A 10,599-nucleotide genomic window follows, 5' to 3' on the forward strand; every position below is an offset into this window, starting at 1 on the left:
AATGTTTTTTTCTACATCAGGATGCTGCTCCACATATTCAGAAAACTTTTACTTTTACTTTTTACTTTTATCCTCTTCACCACTGATCGGCTCGTTAGCCTCTTGAACGATCGGTCACGTCTCTGTTACGCACTGTTGGCAAGTACTGGGCATGCACTGGCTTCTGAATGTATTTGAACCTGCTCCAGTGTTGGTCAAGTCTGGTTTTAAAAGAGCTCACACTCGGTGCCGTCACAACACTCTCTGGCAGGTTGTTCCAAGAGGTCACAATTCTCACTCCGAAAAAGTTTGCCCTCAAAGTTTTCTGGACTAGCAGCTTCTTCAACCTTGAGCTGTGACCTCTTGTGGGGCGAGCGTCCGCCAGCTCCAGGTAAAGACACTTATATACTACAGACGGGTAAGGGTCTCCCCTTACCCGTCTGTAGTATATAAGCTAGGCAATTACAGGCGTTCTAATCTCTCAGGGTAGTTGAGGTGCCGAAGTGCAGGCACCAGTCTGGTGGCCCTCCTTTGGACATTTTCAATCAACAGACAGTCCCTAGCAAATCTCGGGAACCAGACAGTACTCCAGGTGGGGAAGCACCTCGCTCTTGAAGATCGTTACGATATCAAAACAACCTTCTTATAAGACTTAATAATTTAGTTGCTTGGTTCACCTTCTCACAATGGCCCGAGAACTTCAGTTCATTGTCAACATACACACCTAGGTCTTTTTAACATTCAGTCTTAATTAATGCAGTTTCTTTCGTCTTGTGGGGACATATATTACGCCTCCTTACCGTTGGTATATGTCCCAGGTGCATCCTCTTACACTTCGTGACATTGAATCTTAGCAACCATTTCTTCGGCCATTCTTAAGCTTACAGAGATCCTGCAGCTCTTCACAGTCTGCTTGGTTCTTGATTTCCATAAATAACTTGGCATCATCCGCAAACATTTGTATGGAGGAATGTACAGCATCAGGAGGGCCCAATGCACTGCCCTGTGGTATCCCGCTTGCCACGGGCACACGTGACGATTTCGTGCCAAAATCACCACACACTGCTTGCAGTCATGGAGAAAGTCTCCGATTCACGATAGGACACTTTCTTGAATTCAGTACCCTTCCAGTTTAATTTTCAGCCTTTCATGAGGTACGCTGTCGAAAACCTTGGCAAATTCTATGTATATATTGTCAATAATATCACCCTGTTCCAGAGTTTGGGTCCAAACATCCAGTATGTATATATTGTCAAAATTTTCACCTTGTTCCAGAATTTGGGTCCAAACATCCAGTATTTGAGTAATTATGTTAAGCAGGAGCGTCCAGGCATAAAACCGTGTTGGCGATCATTTACAAGGTTGTTTCGTAGTAGATATTGAACACTTCTAATTCAACTCGGAAAGCTTTAGTGTCAGGTATTTCATATGGATAGGTTTCATGGCTTCAATAAAGGTTTCTGAGTCATAGTTTGCAACATTAGGATCAAGAACATCCGCAAAATATTTGAATAAAGATTTCAGATTTTCACATTTTGATGTCAACGCAGAAATAATCATATATAAAACTGCATTCATTTCCTTACAATAATAGGAATACAAATTATACTGAGCACTAGATTATCATCAATTTTGGGGGCTGTTTCTTTTGACGGTGAACTCTCTTGAACTCTTCTTCTCCATCAACTTCAATATTTTTTGCAAAGTTGAGTGCAGCCTCCAGCAAATGTTTCTGAGGCTCATCATCACAACATATTCACAGAAGTATTTTCAATGTACTTTTATTACAGATAAGAGCTTCAGAAATATTTGAAACCTCCGTTTGCAACACATCTACCATTTGCTTAGTTTTGTACATAACATTTTTCATAAACAACAAAGCAACAATTAAATCAAAAGTCTTAATTTTGTAGAGGAGACCATTAGCTTTTGTCCTTACTCGTGAATCATATTTCTTTTTGGCATTTCTGATTTCTTCCAAAACTTCACATATCTCTTCATAAAATTTCCAAAAGGCATCCACTGACTCTGGTTTGGCACTGCATCTTGTCTTTGACAGATTTTTTAATTCCAATGCACCTTCAATTTGTGTCAACTATTCCTTAAGAGCTGCATGACGACTGGTGCTACTGCAAAAAAATACACAGCCAGATTCCAGTACATCATACATATGTGTAATTAGTTCACTTACATTGCAGTCATGCTCAATCACTAAATTAGAGCCATGAGATAGACAGGGCATGTAAGTGATTGGTCTCTCAAGCATATCAGATAATTTCTTTTGAGCACCATTGTACTGTCCAGAAATTGTTACTGCACTATCATAGGTTTGAACCTAATGGTATGTGTGTCAATTTTACTTTCTGAAACAGATTTTCATAGTTCACTAATTCACGTTCATATTTCTGTATTTCTTTCTTTATCTTACGTCTAGCATCATCATAAAAATTTAAAACGCGATCACTGTGTTACCTCTTGCTACCAGTGTGTGTGCGTGTCCTTTCTTGACCATCTCCCTGAATTTTGAGATCATAGTGAACAACTTTTGGCAACTTGACCAACTCGAGACCAATTATTGGGGGGGTTGATCCCCCCACCCAGTCGGGACATCCCTGTCGTAAGAAATTATCAAAGAAGGATTACAGTAATCTTCGGGAGGTTAGGAATGTCAAAGAAACGACGTTCAATGTACAGTATTATCTTTGGTATCTCGCCTTTTCTAATGCGTAACTTCTTTTTGTGCAGCTTGGCTAGACTTTACAGTAGATATCCAATGTATTATGATAGATGTTGTATTGACAATGTTTTTTTAACATTATATTAAGATATTGGAAACACTGTTATCATGTGTGTGCTCTCTATATACAGCAGCAACAAGATTCTGACAAAGTTTCATAGCATTAATATCTATAAATAGGCTCAGGATCTTCAATTTGACCGAATCCAAATTTTAAGTTTTCTTTAGAAATTTACGATAGGATAATTATTTCGATGACGCCTTTTGTAGAAATGTTCCATTTAATGAATTGAAATCAAATATGAGATTGACCTTCATAATAAACCAAATCTATGTATAACACCCTATGTCCATTTATGTACTATACCAAGGATTCTATACTGGAGGAGGATGGCACACCCCATTAGGCGAACGTGTTTACCCTCGAACGTGGAACCGCCAAGCGGCTGCTAGATTTATACAAAATAATTGGCAAGAAAGAATTAAAGGGAAGAAGCTGCTCATTTCAGTAAATTTACGTTTTTTATTGTCTTTCGCACCTTTTTTACCATCCACAATGGGATGTTATTACTGTGCAGTTATTAGTTGCTCCAACACTAAAAAGAACAGAAACCTGTTTTCTTTCGATTTCTGAAGGATCCAGAGAGCCGCCCTAAAGCTACTTCTGTCAGTGTTGACTGGTCAATACTTTTTATAAGCTCTTTCTTTAATTAATGCATTAATATTGATAACATTCCATTCTTAAGAATTGCTTGTTAACATCAGTTTATCAATAAAATATATAAAATGAGCTGGATACTGTTGTATTACGGAAAATACAAGGCTGGGACTTCGTTTTAGGACCGCCCACACTTTTTGGACGAAATTATGTTTTTCCTGTATATTTCCAAGGGTTTTGAATGGATTTCACATTCATTTCCCGTCAAATTCATAAAAAACCTTACCAACCCAATCTAACATAACCTAGGAAGTTGATTTCACTAATCGTTTTTACCTTAAATCACTGAAGATTGAAGAAAAATCCCATGTGGCTAGTGGTATACAGAAGCATCTCAAAGGCGAGGAGGCAATAAAGGGGGGGTAGCCTTGCAGCTGGTCTCAAGAAGACATGTTAAAGTCAGAAGAGAAGCCCCCCAAACACCTGAGAATAAAATCAATTTATTTTTTATTTTAAATAAAATATCCCAAGTATTAAATCGTAGGTGGTCCTAAAACGAATGGTAACCAAATTTTGGCTGCTACAGCTATATCATACAAAGTTTGAATACTAGGCGGTACAATAGAAATAAATTATGATAAAGAGTCAGTAAAGTACAACCACGGAACTCAATACCTGTATTGATTTTTTTGTAGGAAGATAGGCAGGCCCGTAACTAATATCCTAAATTTATCACATATGCGTGTGGATATGTGCTTTTGAGAGTATTATGTATTATACTGTTATGTACATATTGTATTGTGTAATTACATTCTGAAATGTATGGAGGATCATTTTTGTTATTTGTTCGGACCCGTGGTCTGCAGTGTCAGCCGGCATCGAGAGGATCACTTGTAACCTTGTCAGTAAATTCAACTAGAACTCCCCGTTTGCTTGACCTTGATTCTTTCAAATATAGTTTATTTTGGGGTATGTCTGCATCCTCTTTCCGGATGTGCAACACACAATTGTCAGAAAGGCATAAGAAAAAGTTACAGCCATTTTACCTTTGCATTTCGCCTCATACGGACCACTATACACCGCCCGTAGAAATAAACAAACCGCGTTCTTACTTTTCTTCTATTGGTTTCCGACATTTCTAATTGTACATTTGAAAAGAGATAAAATTACACTATAGACAACTATAAAAGGAGAGGCGGGGTACGAAATGAGTGTTCCTGGACAATCAAGTCCACAACAAAATAACAAATAAGACCTGCCGCCTGAATGGCTAGTAAGATAATATATATTTTTTTCTTTACGGGGATTAGCCCACCCAGGCACAGGTCACTGACCCACATCGGGGCCTGGGGGCGAAATAATAATAATAATAATAATAATAATAATAATAATAATAATAATAATAATAATAATAATAATAATAATAATAATAATAATAATTCAGATAAGCAAAATTTATAATAAAAAATACAAAAATAATAAACTGCAATAATAATAATAATAATAATAATAATAATAATAATAATAATAATAATAATAATAATAATAATAAAGAACCATAAAGCAATACAAAAATTAAAAACAAGATCGAGTGAGAAACGATGTGCTGTATGTTGTGTTGTCAATAGTAAGAGAAACCATTGAGACCCTGCAATTGTGTGTAAATGAGGCAGAAAGTCAGATCAGCAACCTGGGACTTGGTCACAATTTTTGTAATACCATATGGCAGCAGGGTCTACCATTAGACAACACATTATGCTTCCAATATCTTCCCAAGCACGTAGTACCTCCCTGTTTGGTAGCTGCCTACTACCTAATTTACTGCAATTTAAGCGTCACTGCTTATGAATCAACCATATAACTATGAACTTACATTTTCCTGTCTTTTGAAAAGAAATGAAAGCTTAGCTCTATCTTTTCTTTTCTTTTACCTCAAACAACACAAACGTGTCCAGCGTTTCGAGCCATATGTTTTATCTACCGCCTCGCCACCTAGCCAACGTGAAAACGCAAAATAATATAAACAGACCGTCGACACAAAGCACCAGCAGTTCAGCGCCGTCTCAATGACAATCTCCTTACTAACAGGGATTCATAATAGTTTCTAACGAGTTCCTTGACTGCTACACACCAGCTGACAGCCTCTTCCTTGCAACAGTGACATCACAACAAGAAGGTTAGAAGGGGCATATGGTATTGAACCTCATCAACAACCTACTGCATCTACTATAGACACTCACGAAACACTACATTATCAGTCAATTATCTACATTACGGTATATTTAATTTTGTGTGAGAAAATTATCATGGATTTACAAGTTTTAAGATGGAAATGCACGAAGACGAACTTCTCAAGTACAGCGTCAACAAAGTATCCCACCAATTTAAAAAAAAAAACTGAAGGTAAGTTGATACAGTAATTATTTTTTACCATTAACCCATTGAGTGGTAGGGGCTTCTTTCAGCGAAATAAAATTGTTTGGCGTTAGCCAGAATAAATATATTGATGCGACAATACTCCTTAAAGAGTTAATTTAGTGTTTGGTGGCGATATTCCAGTGTCGTATAACAACAAACTCTGTTGACGAATCTTAAAGCTATTGGCGTACAGAATTTTCTTATTAATTAAAATACTTATTCCGGAACCAAGCTCAAAATTACGTACTAAATCATAGCTTTGGTTAAGTTAAGTAATTAAGTATGGTAAAAGGTTGATAATAGCCTATTTTCACCCCACGAATTGTAATTTGCGTATACTGTATTCCTGGATTTCTTGACGCAAATCTAAACTATTGGTGTTCAAGTGTAATGGTCGATGATCACGGTTTTACCATAATTCTTTGGAACATTGACTTGTATTAATCAGCAACTATAGAAAAAATGGGTTAATATTCGACCATTGGCTGTCAGCAGGTTCCCACCATGTTTACCTGAGGTTGTACTCCTCACTATAATAGTTATTTCCAGTTTACCTCCTCCTCCCTGTAGGTTAGGTAGGTTGGTTCCTTTGGTATGATAATATTTTAGTTTGTATTTTTGGGGTTTTACTCAAATTTAACCTCCATCTTTGTGCAAATTAGCTTTTCTTTTAAAAATTTGAATGTATACTTTTGGCAAAGCGGCTAATTTGCAACCCTCACTCCGTAAAAGTTTGCCTTGACAATTTTTTTTTTAACTTGTGGCTTGATTAGTAACCAAGCCTAAGCAAAGGACCCTACTGGAAATAAGCATCTGGTGGTTTTGACAACTATCTCTGGTCGAATTTCCTTACTGTTAACTTTTGTTGTATACATACACTATTTATTTATATTGTAAATTGTATTAATATTATTTGTTTGGTTTGCTGGCCGTTACATATTGTATACCAGCACGGTCTTGTGCACTATATACTTGCGTTGTCTATTCACATGCTGAATAATATTGCATACGTGCCAAACCAATTGTAAACTTGTATGGCGATTTAATAAATAAGAATAATAATAATAATTATTATTATTATTATTATTATTATTATTATTATTATTATTTTTATTATTATTATTATTATTATTATTATTATTATTATTATTATTATTATTATTATTATTATTATTATTATTATTATTATTATTATTATATCGAACATATTCAGTTGCCTCTACAGAAAAGTTTAACATATAACCGAGCTCAAAGAAAACGGTGTTACATAGAAAACTTGATAAAATTGTTGGGTTAACTCATACCTTTCAAGTACGTTTGAGAGTAAAGTAAATAATTACTTTAAATTGCTTCACATTTTAATCGTGATTTTTTTTTCGTATTTTCACCATATATAATTTTAATTTTGAAGTTTATGCTTAACCTTCGAAAATATATGAAATGTCAGAAGCGATAATATAAGCCTGAGAATCCGACCTGTTGGAGGGAGTCTCTGAACACCTTGTCTGCCAAAGAGGATGCTGCAGAGTGTCAATTGTATGGTTCTGTTTCGAATACGAGTGAGTGTAAAGGATTTTTGTTTTCGTGACCACTAAAATCTCGTTTTAAAAAATCTGGGAACTTAAGCGTCAGGTTCAAGTGTAAGTGTGTAACAATGGTAAGTTGGCTAGTGTTAAAAATATTCCACAAACCTGACCACTAGATTTTTCATGTTATTTTTATGATATATACGTAAACCTTATGATCATGAAAATCCGCCCTTGATGTTTACTTATATTTGAGATGGATTTAACCGATTTACTCCAGAATTCTGTACACATATTGCTAAAGCGCACACACACACAGACACACACACACGGGTGGTATTAGGTGTGAATGTTATCTCCACAGATAAATAATGTTATCAGTAAAGGTCAAGAAGCTGTTCGACGTCTCCTGCACCCATCACCAGCCACTTGGCACGTGCCCATCATCTTGTTCTCGCCCTTGTTACGCCTGCAGGAGGCGGTCTACCCCAATCCTTCCTCCTTATCAGTGCTTCACTTCTCCATCTAGGCTGCTGTCATCCATCCTTCACTATCTTTACCCACACTCTCCCTCTCCAGGTCTGATACATGCATGTAACGGACGCTCACAAGCTATGTATACCTAGTGAGGAGATCCACTAATGGCTATTGTTGTTGGACAGATTGCTATATCCCACACCTGGACTGGGCTGTACTTCCGCTTCCCACTATACGAGTAGAAACGTAACCCATGTATCGATTTGGGTCCTGAATTCGACTGTTAAACATAGCACCATTCCATAGAAGGGGTTGATAACCGTATTATATCCAAATAATAATCTTTAACTCATTAGATACAGATCTTTTTCTTATTTTTGTATCCATTTAATATATTTTACTCCAAAATAGTTTTTAATACCAGTATAAAATATGCGTTTCCATTTTATCGACCATTTAAAATCGAAGAAAAAATAGCTATTGAAGAATGCCACTTTAAATCATAAGTTCTGACCTTATGATGGACGAGCGATGTCTATAATCATTGACCCACTTCACGGTAACTTGTGAATATACTAGTCGTCACTACAAAACAGTCACCTCTTTCTGAAACTATAGCGGGTTGGAATAAAATCTATGAATCACCCTTGAGTATTTGTTGATATCCCGAATATATATTCTGGTAGTAAATAATAATGGATTCTTGGTAGTACGTAATGTGCTTTTGTTTTCAGCCGCTCAGTATTGTGTCGTTTATAGTGTGGTAGTGGAGCGTCGTCTGCATATGCGCAGACGACGCGAAGGTACACTCATTTACCACGAACGGGCCCTCAAACCACGTTTCTTTCTATTTTAAAGCTGACGAGCCTATCCTAACCTAACCTTACTATCCTCAGTCAGTTTGGGTTAAATTGGGGTAAGAGTGATCGGTTCAACTCACCAGTAACATAACAAATGTTTCTTGGGTCCTGTGTTTTTTTTTAACATTGATAAACATACACACCCCCGGGATGATGTGTTTGCTGGTTTCCCTAGTCGCTTATGGTAAACAGCATTACTGTACAGTAAATTAGACATGTCTCCATTAGTGTATCTCCACTCTCAGAGGAACAAGTGATAGAAATAATAATAATAATAATAATAATAATAATAATGCAATGGCAAAATCGACACGCACACATACAATGAGCATTATTTTTTATTTATTATTATATTTTTTTTACGGGGATTAGCCCACCCGGGCACAGGTCACTGACCCACATCGGGGCCTGGGGGGCGAAAATGTAATAATACAGGGTAGTAATAATAATAATTCATAGTACCGTAAATAAAATTTATAATAAAAATACAAAATTAAAAATAAAATAATAATGCTAATAATGATAATAGTAATAAAGAACCTCAAAGAAATACAAAAATGAAAAAAAAAATCAAAAGTGAGAAACGATAAATGTATGTGTTGTCAGTAGTAAGAAGGTGGATAGCCCACCTGCTGTCGACCTATATTTCCCACTTCTGAACTTTGCCTTGTATTGTACCCTTCTTGCACCCTCAGAGCTAATGCTCTCTTCTCTCCATATCACCAACCAACCAGTAGTACGAGAAACAATTGAGACCCTGCAATTGTGTGTAAATGAGGCAGAAAGTCAGACCAGCAACCTGGGACTTGGTCACAATTTTTGTGATGCCATATGGCAGCAGGGTCTACCATTAGACAACACATTATGCTTCTAATATCTTCCCAGGCGGTAGTACCTCCCTGTTGGTAGCTGCCTACTACTTACTAACTAAAGTACTGTAATTTCGGAGAAGGATAAATGCCTATGGCCATTTTATGTTAAAACCTGCATGGTGTTTATACTACTACTACTACTAATAATAATAATAATAACAATAATAACAATAATAATATTTAACGGTTTATTGAAAGATCATGGCAATCGGAAGGCTGAAAATATACAGGTGCATAATTGGGGAATGGGTCTCTTGATTGACAAATAATATACAAGTAACATAAGTGATACAAATATGATATATAATAACTAGGTGGGGAGGTCATACTACAGGGCATTTCAACATAGTGATAGTGCAAAAAGGTAAGATTGACTGGGAGTGAACACTGGTTGATTACAAGTTATTGATAATTTTTACAATGGTTGGGACTGGGATGTTCTTATAGCGATCAGTACGTGCTCGTATGGGCTGGTTGCGGTTGTGGTGTCGAACAGCAATTCGCGGACGAAGGATCTTGGGTGGTAGTAGGAGCCGGTTGTCGAGGATGGTGTAGAAGCTTCTCACCAAATTTGTAGATGAGGTCGTGGTGATGGTCAGAGAGAGCCGAGAGGGTCAGTGTGTTGAGCGCTTCTTGATATGTGGAGTAGGAGAGAACAATCTTGCATGCCCTCTTTTGCACCTTTAGGTGTTTCCGTTGTGTGGCATTTAGGGAGGAAGACCAGACAGGGGAGGCATTGATGAGCTTGGGAAGTATGAATGTTGAGTAAACACGGAGGAGCTCGGGCGCAGGAACTACGGGGGACTTGAATCGGCGGAGGAGGTGGAGACGGAAACTGGAAGAATTGACAGCTTCACTGGCGTGTGTTTTCCAATTTAGTTTATCTATAGTAACGCCGAGGAGCTTAGTGGTGTCTACAACCAGGAGTGTTTTGGGGCCTAAGGTAATGGAAGGGGGTGGGACAACGTCGGAGGAGAGGTTGATGTGTATAACCATGCATGGTCTTGGTATGGTTGATGGTGACGTGGTTGTTGGTGGCCCAATTTTGGAGACTGTTCAATAAATCCTGGGA

The 10,599-nt window shown here is 37.2% G+C and overlaps 1 protein-coding gene across 2 annotated transcripts in view; it reads right to left on the reverse strand.

The window, feature by feature from the left end:
• The window catches only part of LOC121875640 (glycerol-3-phosphate dehydrogenase, mitochondrial-like), a 43,230-nt gene extending 34,828 nt beyond the window's left edge, over window positions 1-8,402 (reverse strand). For both annotated transcript variants that reach the window (XM_042380252.1, XM_042380253.1), the window contains exon 1: window positions 8,310-8,402. The gene's annotated coding sequence lies outside the window, so the exon portion shown is untranslated. The remainder of the gene's footprint in view (window positions 1-8,309) is intronic.
• Window positions 8,403-10,599: the final 2,197 nt, after the last annotated feature.

The sequence above is a fragment of the Homarus americanus genome, unplaced genomic scaffold (assembly GCF_018991925.1).
Source record: "Homarus americanus isolate GMGI-L3 unplaced genomic scaffold, GMGI_Hamer_2.0 scaffold22250, whole genome shotgun sequence".
Classification (NCBI taxonomy): domain Eukaryota; kingdom Metazoa; phylum Arthropoda; class Malacostraca; order Decapoda; family Nephropidae; genus Homarus; species Homarus americanus.